Source organism: Nelumbo nucifera, chromosome 1, assembly GCF_055504915.1.
Source record: "Nelumbo nucifera cultivar China Antique chromosome 1, China Antique-T2T, whole genome shotgun sequence".
Classification (NCBI taxonomy): Eukaryota; Viridiplantae; Streptophyta; class Magnoliopsida; order Proteales; family Nelumbonaceae; genus Nelumbo; species Nelumbo nucifera.
Genome location: NC_142649.1, coordinates 97,971,123 through 97,992,332, shown reverse-complemented (window position 1 = coordinate 97,992,332; position 21,210 = coordinate 97,971,123). Strand labels below are relative to the sequence as shown.

The window sequence follows — 21,210 nt, the reverse complement described above, 5'->3', positions numbered from 1 at the left end:
GATATGTTGGTCATTGACAACGGGAAGCAATTTGATGACGCCAAGTTTCGGGAGTGGTGTGCTTCTCTCGGCATTAGGCAACAATACACCTCGGTAGGCTATCCCCAAACCATTGGCCTAGCCGAGGTCACCAACAGGACAATACTTGATGGACTGAAAACTAGATTTGACCGAGCTAAAGGCCTGTGGGCTGAAGAACTGAATAGTGTACTCTGGGCTTACCGAATTATACCTCGGACAGCCATGGGAGAAACCCCATTCGGCTTAACCTACGGCACAAAAGTAGTAATCCCAGTAGAGATCGGCCAACCGACACTCCAAGTTGAAGCATACGATGAAGCCGAGAACGATGAAAGCCTCAGAGCAAACTTAGACCTGCTGGAAGAAGCCCAAGAGCAAGCACATATAAGGGTAGCCGCTTACCAGCAACGAGTGGCCCGCTACTACAACTCCAGGGTAAAAGAAAGACACTATCAAGAGGGAGACCTTGTCCTCAGAAAAGTCATGGTCTCTGAACCCGGAGTAGGGAAGCTGGGCCCCAACTAGGAAGGCCCCTACAGAATCAAGCGAGTCGACAGCCCCAGTACTTTCCACCTGGAACACCTAGATGGAAGAGCTATACCTTGGACATGGAATTCAGAGAACCTCCAGATGTACTACAAATGATTGTAATATCTTTTTGAAATTATGGAATGAGTGAAAAAAAGTTCATATTCGGCTTAATGCTCAATGCGTGTACCTACTAAGTCCTTATAACTCTTTGGCCTCGTGACTGGCAGGGGCGCACGGTGACGAAAACATGAAAATGTATATCTAAAGTGTACTCAACAATTGACATTTGTAAAATAAAGAGTTTAAAAGTAATATTTTTCCATAATAATTTTATAAATGTGAATTTTATTATTTGTGCAATTTTTATGCTGGGAGAATTAATAATTGAATGGAAGAGAGCCCAAATATATGTCCAAGAAACCCAAGTCCAAGTTCCAGGACCCAAGTATGAGTGTTGATTCGTTTCCCGATTTACTCTGAACAGAATCCGGTATTTTGGGCATATCTTTCTTTATAGATATCGAAATTCGGTGATTCTTGAGGCTATGGATAGCTAAGAGATAGAGCTACAATTAATCTGTTGATAGATTTATCTAAATCAATCTATATTTAGGCGAAAATTGGGGGATAAGACGTAGATCCGGGCTGAGCAGATTGAGCAGACTAGCAACACAATAAAAAGGAAAATTTGACCAAAAAGGGGGCTGACTTGCAGAGGTTATTTTGGCATTATTTTCTCAGTCTTTCACAGAAGAGAAGAGGGGAGAATGACGTCCAAGCACGACCAAAGCTTCAACAAGGCTAGGAAGGATCTTGATCGATGAGTTTTACTTGTAATTTTACTTTGATTCCTTGAGAGATTTCAATGTTTAATTTTGTTCTTGAGAGATTTTTTTTATTATTTTGATAAACCCTGAAGTTATATTCTTCAATTTTCATATAAGATTAGCCATACTCTTTTTATGTGCAATTTCTTAGAAAATAATTGATTGGGTAGATTTATTTTATGAGTTGATCATTGACTGCAATACTGTCAATCTGATATGTTGTTGTTCTTGGGTATCTTGTAAGAATAGATCATTTTATTCTTCATTGAAAATTAATTTTCTTAGAACAAATACTTTTGTCTTGTCGTTGGTTTCAAAGTTATATTTTCCGATTGTTTGTTTGGGATGTGAAACTAACAATTGAGTAATAAATAGGAATCAAAGTTTAGACCAGTTAAGCAAATCGATCAAGTGAATCTCGAAGCCTTGTTCATCACTAACTACTTTTCATCCATTAATCATCGTTACTTTTATTCTAATATTTTTTTCTCTTCCTTTTATTTTTAGAAAATCATTTTTCTTGGTTATTCACTCTTAGCAATAACTCCTTTTGTTGGTTTAATCATCTTCTCTATGGATTCGACACCTAAAGCTATGCTTCAACGACTGCTTAGCCAAGGGTAATAATTTTGGGCGAGACTATACCCCCTCGCTAGACCGACACCAAGACTTAACGAATAAGTAGCGGACACCTTAGCTATAACTTAGTGCGTCAGAATACGCCAGGACGGTCGAGGGCCCCATGTGCCTCAGCACCCCGCCTCGGTGGAGACTAACCTCCTGAACTTTCACACTTAGTGCTACCAGCAAAGGAAGCCTGCCCCTACGTAGCGTTGCGCTCGACCTCGTTGAAACAAGCATGCGGGGATATAGGAGCCAGGTGAGCCTTGGCTTTGCCTAGGCCCTATTGGAGCTAGACGAGCCTCAGCTCTGTTTCGGCCACCCCCCACCAATAAGGCTGGCCACCTCGGCCTTGCCAAAGCTAAGGCGTAGGGATGTTGGAGCCAAGTGAACCTTGGCTTTTCCTAGGCCTCGCGGAGCCAGACGGACCTTTGCTCTGTCTTAGTTACCCCACAGTTAGACCTGTTCATGGGCCGGGTGGTCCGACGGGCCGGCCCGGCCCGGCCCGACCCCGGACGGGCTTGGACATTTTTATAGGCCCGCGGGCTTAAATTCGGGCCAAAAAGCTCAGCCCGCAATAAATTCGAGCCGGGCTCGGGTTTTGTCAAAATAGCTCGGCCTGAGCCCGGCCCGACCCAACCTAATATTAAACTTAAAATTATTTATGTGATTATGTCTATTTGAATAATTTTTTTTGATTTAAGAATGTAAAATTGTGTTTTAAAATATAAAAGAAAGGGAAAAATACCATCTTGTAGGCCCATTGTTCATTTAAATAGAAAAAAAAATACTTATCTGAAATTTTAATTCTAATTTGAATAGGGAAAATTGTTTTTTTTTTCAATTTGGTCGGGCTTCGGGCTCGGGCTCGGGCTTCGGGCTTTTTACCAGGGCCGGGCTCGGGCTCGGGCCTAGTATATTTTCATTAGTGACAAGTGAAAGCCCAGCCCGAGCCCGGCCCAACCCGGCCCATGAACAGGTCTACCCACAGTACAGCAGGCCTTTTTGGCCTCGCCAAATCCAACACTTAGAAGAATGGGAGGCAGGAAAACATCGGCCCCCACTCTCGTGTCGACAGGTCATCTTGCTATTTACCCATATATAGGGAAAGGAGAGAGAGCCAGGAGAGCCCCACGCTTTTCTTTGGCCTCCCTCCATCACAGGCCTCTTTGGCCTGCCTAAGTGGACACTTAGAGGGGTGCCAGGCCAGGCAAGCCCCGGTCTAACTGCGGAGGCCTTGCCTTGGCCACCCCTTTGCCACGCTTTTGATGCACAAAGTAAATCGAAGAGAACTACGTTTGTCTCATGCTGAGTTTTTTCTTTTGGAGGGGCAAGGACCCTTTGACAACAAAAGCATAAGTGCAAAAAAATGGTGCAAAAACATACAAGGAAAGATAGCACAATAAAACACAAGTGCAACAGTCGAAGCAAAAGATAAAAAAACTCCTCCGATTTTCCTTATGCACAAAAAATTCCGTTGGTTTTACAAATTTGTTTCATAGCCCCTCAGGCTGAATACATATACAAAATAAAAAAGAAGAAAGAAGCCAGGCTTATGTTCGCCACCAGCTGGAGGAGGAAGTGCAGAGTCAGCAACCTCTTCGGGAGTATCGAGAATCACCATCAGAGATTCAACATCGAAGTCCAGAAGCACCGCCAAGAGTGCCTTCTTGGTGTCCTCGATCCTGTCCAAATAAGCCCCAGAAGCGACATCGACCAGCTCATTAGCTCGTTTCTCTGCTTCCTGGGCCCTCTTCTCAGTATCAACCGCCTTTTGCTCGGCCTTGACAGCCCTCTTAGTTGCCTCCTCGGCCCTCCGCTCTGCCTCGGCTGCCTGCCCAGAGATGCCCTCCTCAGCTTGATGGAGACGCCGCTCGGCCTCGGAGACGAGACTCTCGACTCGAGCCCTCTCAATATTTTCCTTGGCAAGAAGATCTTACGTCTTCTTCAGGTTCTCCTCGGCCTCCTTGCGGAACTTTTGTTTGTCACCGAAGAACCGCTGCATCTCGTGGCGCTTCTCCACGGTGCTGGTGGCAGTTTGCTGAAGCTTGTCTTTCTCAGCCTCCAACTTATCCATATTGGCCAAGGTCAACTTCAGTCGATCCCCTAGACCAACAAAATGAAGGCAGACTTGCAACAAGAAAACATTCAATACCTAGCAAAAAGAACGAAAGAAAAAAGAAAAGCGAAGAGGAACAGACTGTTACCTCGGCTAGGCTCTGCAACCCTTGGTCATACATCTTGTTAGGGGCCTTCCCCAACATCTGGAAGCAGTCCTGAGACAACAGGGACCCGCTTGTCAGTGCTGGGCCAACTCCCGCGTTGCGAATTGAGTCCCCCTTGTGGACCTCCCACTGATGGTGGAAGATTTGATCAGACCACTGGGCAAGCTCCTCCAACGGCATGGGAGCAGAAAATGGCCCCATCCGCTCTATGTGGGACCCCGTTGAAGCGTTATCGACAGAACTCCGGGTGTGGGCCACCTTCTACTACGGTTGACCCCCTACGCCCGCCCCCCCTTTGCACGGGTAGAGACCTTCTCCTTCTATCCATCAGAAGGCCTTTGAGGCATCTTGGCCCGTTCCTTCTACATGGTATGAGCACGTTCCAGAACACCCTGGCAGGCATCCATTGGCATCTCTTCAAACAATGTAAAGCCATCAGTAAGTCAACAAAAAAGAGAGAGAGAGAAGGGAGAAGAAAAAGGGAGGGGGAAAGGGACGTGTTAAAGGACTGCAGGGTCTTTCCTACCGAGAAAGACAAGGGCTGAGCCCCGTAAAAACTAGTGGGACCTCCTCCTCCACCAAGGGCTGGGCTCGGACTATCCCCAGGTCGAGCAACTGTGTGAGATCATCATTCTCCTCACTTGTGAGCACTAGGACACTCTTCTCGGCAGCCTAGCTAACCTCTATCCACCCCGACTTGAAGGACCAACCCTCGGGGCAAGATAGAAAGAAGAATTTTCCCTTCCAGTTATTTATGGAAGAAGGGTTGTCTATCGGCTTGGTCTTACGGGGTTGGAGGTAGTACATGCCGTTTGCGGAAGAATGCCCCCTTGGAACAAGCAACACTTGGAAGAGCCTTAGCGTTAGCTCCACCCCCTAGAACTGAGCCACCAGCAGCATGACCACTATGGTCCTAACGGCGTTGGGCACCAGCTGGCTAAGAGTAATTCCATACACCCTTAACAGTTCGGAAATCAGTAGATGAAGGGGAAACTGGAGACCGAACTGGAGGAAATGTTGGTAGACGCAGATCTCCCCCTCCTTAGGAGTTCACGACCGTTCGCTTACTTCGGGCACCCTCATACCATAGGACGAGGGAATGAAGTACTACTGCCTTGCCAGAGCTTTGACCTGGTCCCCATCTAGAGAGTTTTCGAAATCCAAGCGGAGGACATCAGTCTTAGCTACTACTTGGGCAGCCTTCATCCCGGGAAGGTGGTCTAGGGTTCCCTCCCCCTCGGCTGGGCAAGCCCCTTTAGCCTTCCTCAATGGCTGCCTTTGGCACCCTCAGGGGCTACCCTTCCCCGAAGCACCATGACCTCCTACCGAAGGTGGGCAAGAGTAGAAGGACTCAAGGGGCAAAGAGGAGAAGGGGTACGAGAAGAGCTCCCTTTCGACTCATGCAGAAGTTCATAGCACTCAGTTCCAGAATCTGAGAAAGACACTGTTTAAAGTAACCTAAGAAATGTGGAGGAAGAAAGAGTGAGAGTAAAGTGTTGAAGGTTGGAGATCCCGGAAGCTGATTTCACTCGAAGGCAAAGGCACTTAGAGGTAAGCGACAAGAATGGTACTGCTAAGGTCCCTATTTAAAAAGGAATGAACAGCCCAGATTTCTCAAGATCCAACTGCCTCCACTACTCAATCATGGCGCGCCGTGTGACGCTCAACCTCAGAAGGCGAAATGACGCACTAGCGACGGTTCGGATCGTCCCTAATCCAACAGACATGAAATGCCTCTGCACCTACAATCCAGCTACGCCTCATCCCTAAATGCTTGCCCTTGGAAGGCGAAACGACGCTCACCCTTGAAAGGTGAAATGACGCTCTGGGTGAACCAACGTGTCCGCCCATTGTGGACCAGTGGCTTATGCGACCGGTTGTGCGAGTGCGCGCACTAGTCAGATCGAAAAGCCGCCCCGTGCACGGGTCCTCGGGCTTCACAGGCCTTTGGCCTAAAATAGCCTTCGACTTCACAGGTCTTCGGCCTAAACAGCCTTCGGCTCCACAGGTCTTTGGTCTATACAGCCTTTGGCCTATACAGCCTTTGGCCTCCTATGCTTTCAGCCCAAATGACGCCACCAGAACATCCACATTGAGCATGCCTCCCGAATCACTTGTCTGAAGCAGTAGTGCCGTAAACCACTCGCAGCCTCGACCCAACTCATAAAGATGAACCAGGCAGAGACACGAAAGTGGATGCTACCATAGGGTACACCTCGGCTGTCGGGCCCACTGGCGCTCACCATTATTACTCCCATAAGCCGAAGCCAAATTTTCCTCTTCGGCCTCGGGAGTGGGGGGCAAGTGATGTGGGGTCACCCAACCCAACCCATTTGAGGCTGGGAGGCCCAACCCATGAGTGCTAGATCAGGGAACAAGATCAACTACAGTAGGGGTTGCCCTGCCCCCATCGTACGGAGCCAACCGCAATGCACTCACATGACCCTGCCAAACTCATTGCAGGCCCTCGTACGACTCCCATCTCAGGCATTCATCTCCACCTACCTCCGGGCAGCTCAAGTATAAATAGGGGTACCTCCCTCCAGGTAAGGGGGTTACAGAAGTTCAAGACCTACAACTATTGTCATAATAGCTATTGCTATGACTGCTATTGTGACTTTATTATAGAACTACCTACTAGGATCCTGTCCTGGTACTCTCCATTCGTACCCTGTACTAACTTGACCGTCGGAGACTCTGCCTCGGGTTCTCACCTGGGGCCTCTGACGAGTTTCTACTTTGCAGCACTTCGGCCATTTACCCTCAGCTTCTACCGGACTCGGGATCCACCCCGCCTTGACCGACACACCTCGTCCTCAGTAGCAACCTCTCTGAGTCTTAAAAGCCTTTGGCCGGCCTTCGGAGTCCAGGGGCGAAATTACTTTGTTGCCCTCCGCCATTCCGAGCATCAACAGAAGGGTAAATCTCTTAAGCTACCCTACTGTTCACGAAATTGACAAAATGTTCCCTTTCTGTTTACATATTGTCTTAAAGTACCCTTACTGTTTCTAAAAATTGACATCACTATTAAGTGCTAATGGAAGGAAACAAAATGTCAAATTTTCCCTCTACTATTCCCCAAACTCTTCCCCTCTTTGTTAGGAATTATTGACTTCTCCATGTCCTTACTCTCCAAGCACATCGATAGATACTCTACCCCATTGATCGAGCTTTGATAAACACTAATCCAAAGTTTACATTCACATGTAGGAAAAAACCATGCTCATTATCTTCTGGGTAATTGATCATCTCCTTGAGCAATATGAGGTTATGCACCTTCCAAGTGAACTTTCCACTCAAAACATCTGAAATTGGAGAACAAAATCGTTATTGAAGATTGCAACTCATTGTTATCATGAAAGAAGGAGATTGATTCATTCAAGTCCAAAATATTTGTGGTGATGACAACATAATCGTTATTGGAGAGGAACCTGGCCTTGGGATCCAAAATTAGGGAAGAAGGGATGAAGTCGCACTAGCCGTGAGATTTCTTCTTGTTGGAGAAGTGGTGCCAAGAGTCTCTCTAAATGGACTTGGATTCGCCAAGATGATTAACGATGGAGAGGAGGTAGCTAGCGAAACTGTCCCATTTTGATGACGATGATCGGCGAGGATCCATTATTTGGAGATAGATAGAGAAGTAACCAGGAATGGCTTGGGAGTTACCTTCGGGGTAGACGAGGAGCCGACAATCATAGTCGCCCACTTTGAAGTATCGGGTCCATAGTTCCCTAGCTTTCACCTTGGGGAAATTAACGACCGTCCACCGGCAAACAACTGAATGATCTCCCCATTTTCTGGGTGTCTAGTATTGGAGGATAGCCAATGGTTGGGATCTGCAACTTCCAACCGTTGCTTCCTTCGTTGATAAGACTTCTCCTCTCCTTCTCTCCTCCCACGGCAGTTAAAGAGGAGAAGGAATAGTAGAGCCCATGGAGACATACAGGGGACACAACTCCTTAGATGTGTGGGCAAAGAGACAGGCACGCCTCGTGCAATTTGTGTCGTCCTCGCAAAGTCGAGCCTTTTACTGCGCCAGGTGAAGTCAGCACTCGAAGACTCCAAGGCATTCACACATATCTCCGCGTTTGCATGCCCCTTTTCTGAAATCAGGGCAAAGAACACATCTGATGGAGATCCATTGTTCGGTAATGATGACGACGGCAACCACCTTTTCCCATTAAGTTTGAAAGGGAAAGAGAAAGCAAAGGTGAAGAAGAAACTGTTTCATACTCTCTTTCAGAGAGAACAGAGAGAAGTAATTGGAGCTAGATCCGGCAACAAAGAAGCAATGGGGATTTGATGGGTTTAAGAAGGGGGAGAGAAGTAATTGGAAATAAATCAAGTACAAATATTTTGATCATCACTTCAACTGTAGTAAAGAAATATCATGGTAAGTTTAACTATTCATTCTTAAATTTCCTTTGTTATATTATATTATATTATAATGTTGAATGTTAAATATGCACGTAGGTGTTACATATCTTTCATCAACAAGTACAACAAAGTTATACTTAAATTTGCAAAATGAATGTGTCAATAATTTCTTAGCAATGTATGAATTGTATATATTGTAAATTAAGCCCCGTTTGATTCGTGGGAATAGGGGTTTGTAATTGGAATCGGAATGGGCTACTCCGATTCCAACTGTTTGGTTGGGTGGAATTGGAATCCCATTGCTATTCCTGTTGGATGACATTCCCCCATTTGAGAAAATTGCCATTCCCTGTCCCTCCATTGGGAATGAAATCCTATTTCTGCTGATTTTAATTTCCATTTCCATTCTTGTCTGAACCAAACATAATATGGGTATGGACCATTCCGATTCCTATTCCGATTGTGAACCAAAGGAACCCTTATTTCTATTATTGTTATTGTTCAAATTATCTAATTTATTGTTAAATTTTCTAAACCATTTCATAGTGTTGGATCAAATTCATTGTCAACAATTAGAGAAATAGATATACCTGATAATGATTCTTTATTGTTGAAGGAGAGACTTTTAAAAAATAGGAGAACAGTTTCTGAATTGTTTGACCTAAAAGCAGATAACACATCTAAGGTTTGCATGAATCTTGAATAACATTAATGAATTAAAAATTATAAATATTTATTTATTAATAAAATATATTTATTGTCAAAGGGAATTATTTATACTTGTAAAGTATCCATAAACAAGATAATACACGAATGTGGATGGTATTATATTGCATGTACAAAGTGTGCAAAAAATAAATTACAAGACCCTATATCACATTGCAACAAGTGTAGTATTGATGTTTCCTATCTTGAAGCAAGGTAAATATTTATTTTTATTAACTATAATTTTTAATTTTTAATCAATTATTTTAGTTTTTTCTAGATTTAGGATCAAGGTGGGGGCAAGAAATTACACAGGTTTTGCTACTTTTGTTCTATTTAATAAAGAAACAAAATTTTTAATCGAATATTCAATAGCACATATGATAGATGTTTCACTTAAGGTACTATTTTTTCATTTATTTTGGATTTAATGTTACTGTATTATAAGAAATTTATTAAATTTTCATTTGATTACATGAGAATGGGATGAATTATTGAGTGTAATTTTTGATGGAGTGATTGGATCGACTTTTGTTTTTCAAATCAAACTTTCTTCATATGATTTGCAATAATAAAATTCAAGTTTCACTGTGTCCAATGTTTTTGTAGTTGACAATGGAATTGACATGAAATATAGTATAAGTGAATATTCAATTATTAGATCAACAAATACAAATGAAAGTCTTCCAAGAAAATAGATTTGTTTAGCATTAGATTATGAAGTAAGATGTTACATGTTACTGATCTTAATTACAATTTTTTTATATAAATTATGAATATATAATTACACATCAATTATTATTAGGATAATGAAGACAAACAGAGTTTTTCAACTTCAGACATTTGAATATTATGTCAAGGTTGTGAATGGAAGAGAAGGTCAATAGCATTGTTAAAGCGCTTAAAAGAATACAAATTCATGAGAGCACAATAGTATTTATTGGCCGAAAGAGGCACTTGCAAAATATGTTTATTTTATTTCACATTGTATGACAATTTTACTTCTTTCTTAACTCCTTTGATTTTATTGTTATTCATACAGCTTTCATTAGACTTTTACCTTTATTAAAAGTTCATTATTGTTTATTAGTTTTCTAATAAAGATTGAATACATATAATTGAAAACTTTGTGCAAATGTATATATATATATATACTTTGTATAAGGTCATTCAATAGCATTGCATTTGTCTTTTGAGCTCCAAGTTTGTTGTTGTTGTTGTAGTTCTATCCTTAGTGACTGAGTTGGCATTTTAGAATTAGATTGCTTTGGGATTGGGTCTTTGGATAATGTCCATTTAAATTATGACAAAAAGTCACATCCCTAAACCTAACATAAACCCTTTGCTATGGTTATGATTCATGGAGTTTCTCACTTTCTATAGATAGAAAGATCACATGTTGTTACGGGAGTGTGAAGCCATGGGACCTACATTTTTTGAAATCAAAATCGAACCAATAAAAAAGGATCTCAACTTTCCAAAATGTGGGGATTTATATTATTGGATAAGATCATTCAAATATTAAGAACTGATGTTTTTCATGTACAAGATATTTAAAGGCTTGTTGATGAAATTATGCATGTGGATAAATGATCTCGTTCTAGGGATGATGGTTTTCTAATGCTTTTCTCTACCTCATTTTTTTTTTTGGAAAATTGGGCCAAAGTATTAGCAGACCAATTTTCTTATCTATTTATATATCAGAAAGAAGACCTCCCAAAATTAGACAAGTATGAAGTAACAGTGGGTTGGAGATGAAAACATTTCCATGGTAACCTAAACTGATGCTTGAAATCTTTGATGACATTAGAAGAGACAGAGCCATGAATAATACAGACCACCCTCTCTGAGTTGTTGGCTTAAGACCCTATTAAATACTGATAAGTTCAACATCTTTAGGAAATCCTTGAAGCCATTGGCAACCTCCTGCAATACGAAGAAATTGAAGTTTTGAGTTAAACCAAATATAATCAAAGGAACATTTTGAAGAATCAATATGTAAATAGGACATAATTAGTTCTGAGAGGTAAGTCATAGGAATGGTGACGATTGGCTCCATTCCTAGATTACCGAACAATGATTGAAAAAGAGGGTTGATACACATTAAGATGCACTGAACAAATCTTAAATATTTTTCATTACGCACAAGCCAAATATAATAAAGAGCAATTGTGATCCAACTAAGAATATGGTTCAGGCTTATTTCCAATTCCTACTACCTCAATGCGAGGGAATGATATGGTGGTGTTTTCCATGGCAATGTTTAATAATAGTTGCGTTTCATGAATTTGCCAAATCAACATGTTGCAAATTCATTAAAAAACAAATAAAAATTAATTTTTTTATGGACCAGGTAAAGGTCAAACCCCTTGTGCTACCTAAGTTGTTGACTCCCAACACTATTGCTAATCAAACCTAATGTTATTAGGGTGATGGGATATGCTGCCACCAAATAGCATGTTAACACCTTGATAGCATGATATCCAAGTTTACATCAAAAACATCTCCTCATGAATGAAACACAAGTGTGGGAGATATTCTTAATGTATGATCGGATGTGGAGCTGTCAACATTTAACACATTTTTACTGGCTTGTCATTTAGTTAGTTTATTTGTCTAAATATTTTAACTTTCATTTTAAAAATAAATTCTTAGTTTTTAGATTTAAGTTTGGCATTTTTTCAGTCACTTTACCAACATCAACATTACTATAAGAACAATACCATGATGCTTTAGGATTATGATACTTATTCTAAAATTTTGCATTTAAACTAAAAATTATTGGTTCACATACATGTCACATAAATGTATACATACATACATACATACATACATACATACATACATACATACATACATACATACATACATACATACATACATACATACATACATACATACATACATACATACATACATACATACATACATACATACATACATACATACATACATACATACATACATACATACATACATATGAATATTTATACATGCAAATATGAATAGACATATCTGATTCAAGTTCCTTTAACCCTCTACCTCCATTCATTGTATCCTACCCTTGGTCATTGCTTTCAAGGGTGCATCTTGAGTGGGCCCAATCCAGGTGTTAACATGCTATAACAATTTCAACAAAAAAAAATAATATTCAAAGTTGGTATTTTATAAACTAATAGAATAAATAATCTATCAAATCCACATTCATATAAAAAATGATTTTTAATCTTAATAAATTCATACAAAAAATTAATTATAGAATAATTATTTTAGTACTTAAAGTTTATAAATTTCTATATGATAAACATCTTAAAATATTTATATATTTTTATAAATTATTAGTTATTATTTTAATTTACATGAAATAAAATTATTTTATCATGACTAAATATAAAAATATTATTTACAAAATAACTGAGAATATAATATTAAATGAATCTATCAAATCCACTAACGTACATTTATATGAAAAATGATTTTAGTTTTATAAAATTAATAATGAAATAATTTTTGGTAATTAAAAATTATGAATTTGTATATGATATGTATCTTAGAAATTTTAGTATATCTGATAATTTATTGTTTACAAAAATAACGTATTTAATAATTAAAGATAACATATTTATTGTTTAAAAATAAAATATTATTTACCAAGCATTGATAATTTAATATTTAGTTGATTTTTTTAATGTAAAAAAGTAAAAATTGTAAAATAAAATTGATATTGTAATTAAAATATAATAGTTGCATATGTGGACTTAAATAGAAAATAAAAGAAAAATGGCTTTATGCATGTATTATTTTGTAAAAATCTATATAATATGTGTCTTAGACTCTTGATTGATACATTATTAAAAAATTATATGATATCAATGCATCCCACTATGTTAATTGTAATGTTTTTCTTCATATATGCCATTAAATATTCATTTTTATGTATTTATGCATTACTTGTGGCTATTTTGATCGAAACCGGATTCAGTTTGTGCATGGCCCATTCAAACACCCTTTATAGCCTTGCATTGGGAATATCTCCCCATGAAATAAAGCACAGAAGTATGGAGATGTTCCCAATGCAAGGCTGTAAAGGTTGTTTGAAAGGGTCTTTTAATGACTAAAGCCAATCTCATTTTGACATTAAATTTAGTGTTATTAGTGTATTTATGGAATTATATGTATGTATTTCCTTAACGTATCCATGTGTTTCCATATTGTTTCTCATTATCCATGCATTTTCAAAAATGCATTCATATTCTAGTTGTTCAATACAATACCCAATACTGATACTTTGATCCTTGCTTACACTATGCCACATGAGCTAGTGCCTACCGCATTTAAGGTCCATCCTCATAAATCATACTTCATCAAAACATTATTTTAGTCATCTTTTAAGATTAAGAGGGCACAAGTATTTTCATCCTTTTTCTTTTTTAAAAATACACACAAAAAAAAAAAAAATCGTGTGTTCCATGGAGAAGCAGGCAGGCTGACTATGTGTTTAGATCTTAAATTACCAAGCCAAGTCATGATTCAAGAAACACCTTTCATGAATCCCAAAAATAATCATCGCAGCAACGTTCTTGGAAAAACAGCACAAGAAACATAGAATTTCTAGTATTTCTGTTTTTGTTTTAATACAGTACGTACTGCCAAACACCCACCAACCAATCCATGGTTTCTGAAACAAGCAATTGAGAGTTGAAAACTGAAATACAGTTGGTGGATTGTGAATTAATACTATTTTTTAACCAAATGATATAATTGTCTTCATATTTGTGAGAGACAAAACAAAATGATCTCTTTTCTTGTGCTTGTATTTATAGAAGCTTAAATAAATAATACAGAATACCTGGCAAAGATAAGATAAACCCCAACCCAAGCGCCAAGCAAATTAACAAGGAGAAAAAGAAAAAAAGAAGAAAAAGATAAAAGGAGGGTGCTCGTTTGTTTTTAAGATTTCTCCTGCTTTCGTGTCTCTTCATCAACTGTTAAACACCAATACAAGGCATAGCGCAATGGGTGGCACTTGAAACTCTCCGACAATGAAATGGAGTAACTAGCGATGGCTGTTCGTCTGAACACTTCTTCCTCTTTGCGTTGGGAATTACTTTTGGCTTCTTTAGATCTTCAAGGCAATGAACATCCTCCATGCATGCGAATGATCGCGATTTCCCCGAGTAATACCTGGACAGTCCTTTTCTGCTGAATAAAGGATAAACATCCACATCCACATTAACACAAACAGGTAGCTAGGTATTACCACAATACCACGTCACGTTAATTAATGATCAGAAATCTCAAAAAAAAAAAAAAACAAGGGAGCTAGGGTTGAACTATATATTAACCCGAATGCCTCTTCTGCAAATACATGAAATGATGATTCATGAAGCACTTTCTTACTTTTGAGGAAGCTCATTTCTTAGCGAATCCATGTCGAAAGCTGTAGTGTCCTCCGTTCCCTTCTTGAGGTTTTGCCAGATCAATTCTGTGCCTAAAGACATATTGGGTTTTGAAGCGAGAAGGTCAAATCAAGAGAAAAAGAAAGAAAGAAAGAAAAAAAATAATGCAAGCACACAAGCAAAATGATAGTGTAAAATGGGGGTGTTTATATAAGCTTGATCTGTTTGAGAGAAACCGTTTACACGTCAATGGCCGGCCGGGAATGGATCCAATGAGAGATTATGGCCCGATAAAGGTGGGCTGGCTTGGAGGCCTGTTGGGGTTTTTGGGGTTATGATGGAACTCATCAATCATCATCATCCACATGCTCATCGACACTCTCTCTTGTTCATCCAGTAACGACTTTAAATAAAGTATGCATCGGATGTGTTTTTAGAATTTTGTTGTAATTAAAATAGAAAAACTTTGAAAAGTATATGGGCCCCGATAGACAACTGCACTGTTTTCAAAATCAGACTGGACCGGATGGTCGGACCACGGACCAGAAACATCGAGAATCGGTCACCTGACGGTTTTGTTTTTTCCCCAAAACCACTGATTTTGATAAACAAATCGTTGAACCAGCCAGTTAACCGTTCGAACGGTTTTGACCATTTTTCAAATTTTTAATTTTTTTTGTTAGAATGGACCAACCGTTCAGGTCGAACAATCGGACTGTTCGAATCGATAACCGGACCCCTAACCGGTTTGGTCACTGGTTCGTTTTTAAAAACCATGGACCATTGTATTGGCATTAATTTTTACTTAAGTAGTTAAGGTTCAAGTTGGAAGAAGTATAAATACAAATATGTAGATTATTTTATATGTATTTATATTTTTTATAAACTGAGCCTAAATTACAAATTTTGTCCTTTTTTATTGATTATATATTGACTCGTAATTTAATTTTCATGGCATAATACCGTAAACTTTAACTAGCAACATTACATTCTTCTCAAAGGTGGAATTAGAACTGTTAGTAGCGGGGCTAAAAACCGCATTGCATATAGGGCTTACCCAATTAACCACTCGGTTGAGTGGTATTTGATATATTATTATTTTCTAACACAAAAGTTACACTTTGGAATTCAATGAAATAATTTCAGGTTCAATGCATGTTTTCTATTAATTGGGCATCATTAAGTACTAGATAGGCAAAAAGGTGAAAATATTGTTTTTATTGCAAGAATTATAATTAGCAGATTGGGTTAGGTGATAAATTCGTAGGGATCGGCTTTAATTGGGTTTTGGGTCAGGTTTGCATTAGGGTGAACTCATACTGACCTGACCCGTTGTTACAGTAGCCTTGAAGATATTAGTATATATAAATATCAATTGGATATAAGTATGCTATACATGAGGCAGGGTGGTGCGGGTTTGGTGCCCTCTTCATTTAGTTTGACTGAGTTGGGTTCGGATTTTAAATCCAAATCCAAACGGTTGACATCCCTACTCCTGATTTCCTTGTTCATTGTATTACAAAGGATTGTTTGTTGAGCAATTGAATGAATTCGCCTGGTCAGACTTAAAAGAAAAAAGAAAAAACAAATTTCCTCCAATTAGACAAAAATAAATGCTGAATTACTGAATACTGATGTAGCTAATTGAGAGGCAAAAGCATGGGTCTCGGATGATGGTCCTGTAGATGGTGGGCTCCATAAATTGCAAGCTGCCCATATTAATGGACTACGGTTCATGGCCCAGTAGCCCACCATCAAATAGATACATCCACTAGGCATTAGTGCATAGCATTTAAATAGAGTTAAATCTTTCACACGATTCTGTCGTGCTGCTCTGGGTTGGGGTTAGCCGGGCCCCGACAAACGGGACCCAGTTAGTCTGCTTTTGCCTTCAAGGTATATATCCCTTTTGCTTTTGGGTCTTCCCTTGGACAGGCCTAGAGCCCTTTTCCTTGAATGCTCGTCAAGATTTTAGCTGAACTTGACGACGACTTCTGCTGAGCTGCTGGGCAAGGTTCGATCGGCGCTGAGCACAATGATACATTATTAACCCTTAATTGGCTTCTAATGAACTTTGTGGCCAAATTGAAAGTTCGGATTAGTTGAACGCGAGAGCTGTTCAACAACAGGTCGTGGAACCAATGGTAATGTCCCATACCATACCAGTGGTAAAATATATGGAATTCACAATTTGAAATTAAATATATAGTTATAGGTCCCATGTTGATGTAGAAATATTTGGCCGACTTGTAGATTTTGATACATGGCGTTGGTCGATGCATCCTGGCCATCTATTATCAACTACTATCAACCACTCCCAATTATTGTCTTCTAAGGCAATTCCAACTATAAAAGGGGCTCCCACATTGAGATAAAGACACAAATTTAAATTCTAAGTTTCCTCATTTGTTTGGTCCGACCCCTCACATCCCTCGACTAATTTGATTGTCGAAGTCTTCATCCCTGAGATAACTCTTGGGGCTTCTGACGTCTTCTTTGTCTTAGTAGGTTGGACCCGTCGACCTTAGACACAAAAAATTATATTGTTGCCCTCGGCTTTGCATTTGGTAGCAACAATTGGCACCGTTCGTGAGAAACGCCTTCAAAACTTTTTCTTAAGAAAATAAATTTAACCTAATCAACTAGTGTTTCCGAAATGGCTGACAAGCAAGACACCATTCCTAACGTTCAAAACTTAGTCAAGATTGACTAGTTCGATGTGGTCATAAACAAGCTAGACAACTTAGCCCAGTGGTTGGACAATAAGGTGTTTGGCAGGAGGCCACCCACAAGTTGGCTGCCTCATCGGAAGCCACAAACAACACGACGAGCGATCTGCCCATACCCTCCTAAGCCAACGCTTGGGTGGCTTGAAGGAGGCTGACCCTTGACAACAACAACCGACTAGCCCTATTCTAAGACCCCTCAGCTCCCCAGCCGAAGGGGCAACCCCATGGGGTTCCATGTCAAGTGCCGGAACCACGACTGTCAACATTGTCGCATAGTGACCATCCGGGACGACGGTGGTCGCTTGGGCCACTACAATCTCCCTCCAAGGGCGGGAGGCCAGTGCTATGTCTCTCCCCCGCTGGTTTCCGACCTCCACGACCTCATCAATGATTGTTGTGCTTACAAAGCTCAGGACATCCCGATGTCTGAACACTCTAGGAATAGGGCCGACCCATCTCGTGTGAGAGAGAACTAGGACCAGGCCGAAGCAATGATGCCATACATCGACTAGCACCTTAGAGATATTCAGGCGCAGATTGGCGCCATTCAAGATCAACTTCAACAAGTAAAGGAGGGTCGAGTTGACGCCTTTGCCAGTTGCCATGCCTCATTCAACTGAATGAAGACCTTCATGGATTCCATTATCTCCGAGCCCCTCCTGCCGAATTTCATATTCCCAACGTTGGAGACCTATAATGGGAGTATATACCCCGAGGACCGCATGGAAAGCTTTTGGGCCCTCATGCTCCTACATGGATACTTCGACATCCTCATGTGCCGAGCCTTTCAGGCCACATTAAAGGGAGCAATACACTGATGGTTCTCGACACTGCCTCCACACTCCATTGGCTCTTGGGACCAGTTCGCAGACCTCTTCTTAGGTCACTTTGTGAGTAGCTGATGGTGTCAGAAAACCGTCATCTCCCTAATGTCCGTTAAGCAGAAGTGTAGGGAAAGCCTTCCGACGTATATAAAGATGTTCAACAAGGAAGAACTTGAGGTCAAGGACCTTGAGCCCTCGGTCTCCATGCACATGGTCATTAGTGGCCTCTAGCCTGGACCCCTCAGTTGGTCTATTTCCAAGACTCCACTCAAGACTAAAGTTGAGTTCTTAAAAAAGGTCCAAAAGTACATCACTGTTGAGGAGGCCGAAACTAACAAATGCCTCCAAGATCCAAAAGTAGAGCCTAGTGACAAGAAGTGGAAGGAAATGGATGGCCACGGCGATGACTCCACCAACAAGGGCGATGAGAAGAGACTGCCGACCCCTTCCTTCGACAAGTACACACCACTAATCTCCTCTCGAATGCACATATTAATGCAAGTAAGGAAGGAGGAATTCATGAAGTGGCCAGCCAAATTAAAAAGGAACCCGAGAAGGGAAACCCTAAGAAGTACTGTAAGTACCACCGTGACACCAGCCACGACATTTGATGAGAGTAGAATTTATCATATTTTTATCCCCAAATATTCTGTCTTTCATACTGAATTAGTACTTAATTGGACTCATATTTGTTGTATTTCGGTTCAGGGCATGAAAGAAGGCATCAGAAGCAAAGAAAGGCAAATCGGATGATTTTTCATAGTTTCAGCATCGTTCAGTAATTTGGGCCTAACTCGTGTACCCGAACTCCGATTGGGCTAATTAAAGACCCACTGGAAAGATAAGAGAAAAAGACAACTTTCGTGTTTTGGGCTTTTGCATATTCGACCTGCATCAAAGTCAAATCCGGACCCGAAGTCAGGGCAAATTCGTAGGAAGGCCCAACCCGCAACTGAAGCCCAACTTGCAGAAAAGCCTGGCAACAACCTAATTCGCAGAGGAGGTCTAATACGAATCCAAGAACAAAAAACTAAGAAGAGTCATTTCAGATCTAAATTCTTGATGTAATCTTAGAAAGATAAAGGGATTGAGTTCACTAGATAAAGAGATAAGAGTAGGATTAGACTAGGACTTTCTATTCTTGCAAGATAAACTTCAAGAGGAAGCAGGAGACCACCCCCTCCCCTTTAAGCTATATAAAGGGGGGGGGGGGGGGACCAGCTTTAGGCATCACTCAATCTCTGGATTGAATCAAGAAGCAAATGAACAATCAATCAAGAAAGGAGAAAACAAATCAAGAAACTTGGGGAAGGTGATCAAGAATTCAAGAAACCTCAAGAAGAAGGTGGTGGCAAGAAGAGGAGATCTCAACACCATGGGCGAATTCAAGAGTTCTTTATTTCCCTTTGTTTTCTTTAATTCTTTTATCATGAACTGATTTGTCTCTTGCTAGGGCTGTGGAAAGCCTAACCAGGTTAATGAATATATATTTTTATCTTTATGATTTATCCAAGATTGTGATTTCCATATAGTCTATGAATTATTGTGCTTAATGCAATTAAGAGCTTGACCACCTCTTAATTGATTTGGGTTATGTGAATGAATCGAGAGAGGAATTCACATAATCGACTGAATAGTTCATTGTGTGAATTGAATGGTATATAGAGATATATATACATGATTCATCTGAATTTAATGGTTTTCTTTGGATTTAATGCACTTCCATCTTGAAAGCTCTCCTCGAGAGATCGAAGGGTTACCTGATGGGCGTAGTTTTAGTATATCTCAAGAGAGAATATTAAATAAAGTTGGAAAGACCTCAGCTTATGGGAATGACAAGTAATCTTGGTTAGGTGGACCAAAAGCCCTAGCGATTTCATCCATTGCATATTCGGTTAGTGATCACCCTTGCTTCTATTTTCTTTTTCTAGTTTTTATTTTCAGTAGTTCTTGCTCAAATCTGAATTTTGATTGTCCACATAATTAGGGAAGACTGTGGTTCTAATACTTATTTTGTTAAATCCCCGTGGGAACGATATTTTTATACTACTTGATAACTAGTACACTTGCTAGGGTTATATTTATAGCTATCAACATTGAGGATTGTACGAGCTGAAGAATGTGATTGAGTCCCTCATCTGCCGCAGACACTTACAAGATTATGTTGAGGGCGACGCCCAAGCACCATTTTTGCAACAGCCACAAGCCGATGCTTCCACGCAAATCCACCATACTTTCTTTGGCCGAAGCCGAGGCCTCCACACCACTTGCCAACTGACCTCGGCCACTACGGCCTCGAGAGTGGGGGGCAAGTGATGTTGGAATATCTAGCCGACTTGGAGATCTTGACACATGGCATTGATCGGATGCATCATGGCCATCCATCATCAACTACCATCAACTACTCCCAACTGCTCATCTTTTGAGGCAACTCTGCCTATAAAAGGGACTCCGATATTGAGGTAAAGACACACAGAGTTAAGCTCTAAGTTTCCTCACTTGCTTGTTTCGATCCCTCACAGCCCTTTGGCTAACATGATTATCGAAGTCCTTTCCCTTGAGGTAACTCCCAAAGCTTGTGACATCTTCTTTGTCTCAACAGGTTTGACCTATTGGCCTTGAACACCAGAAATTATGTTGTTGCCCTTGAACAGTTATTTGCTTTCAATTAATCCTTGCTTCCAAATTGGCTTAAGAAGAAACGTAGTGGTTGTTAAACATTAACCTGGCCTGATAGTGTGTAGAAGTAGACCTGTAGACACGATCAATTCAAAGACCTTGGATTTGCTGCTCATCATTCTGGGAGTAAAAGGCAATATAACCAACCATGAGTGTGGGCTTCTAAGAATTCACACATCTGCGACAAATAATATATCCCAATAGACCTGTTCATGGGCCGGGTGGCCCGACGGGCTGGCCTGGCCCGGCCCGACCCTCGGACGGGCTTGAAC

General features: G+C 40.4%; 1 long non-coding RNA gene across 1 annotated transcript; it reads right to left on the bottom strand.

The window, feature by feature from the left end:
* Window positions 1-14,100: 14,100 nt before the first annotated feature.
* On the bottom strand, window positions 14,101-15,051 carry LOC148803591 (uncharacterized). The gene is made up of 2 exons (XR_016081384.1): window positions 14,708-15,051; window positions 14,101-14,509 (listed from the first exon to the last, which is right to left on the bottom strand). It is a non-coding gene; the product is annotated as an uncharacterized LOC148803591 (long non-coding RNA).
* Between the last annotated feature and the right edge of the window lie 6,159 nt (window positions 15,052-21,210).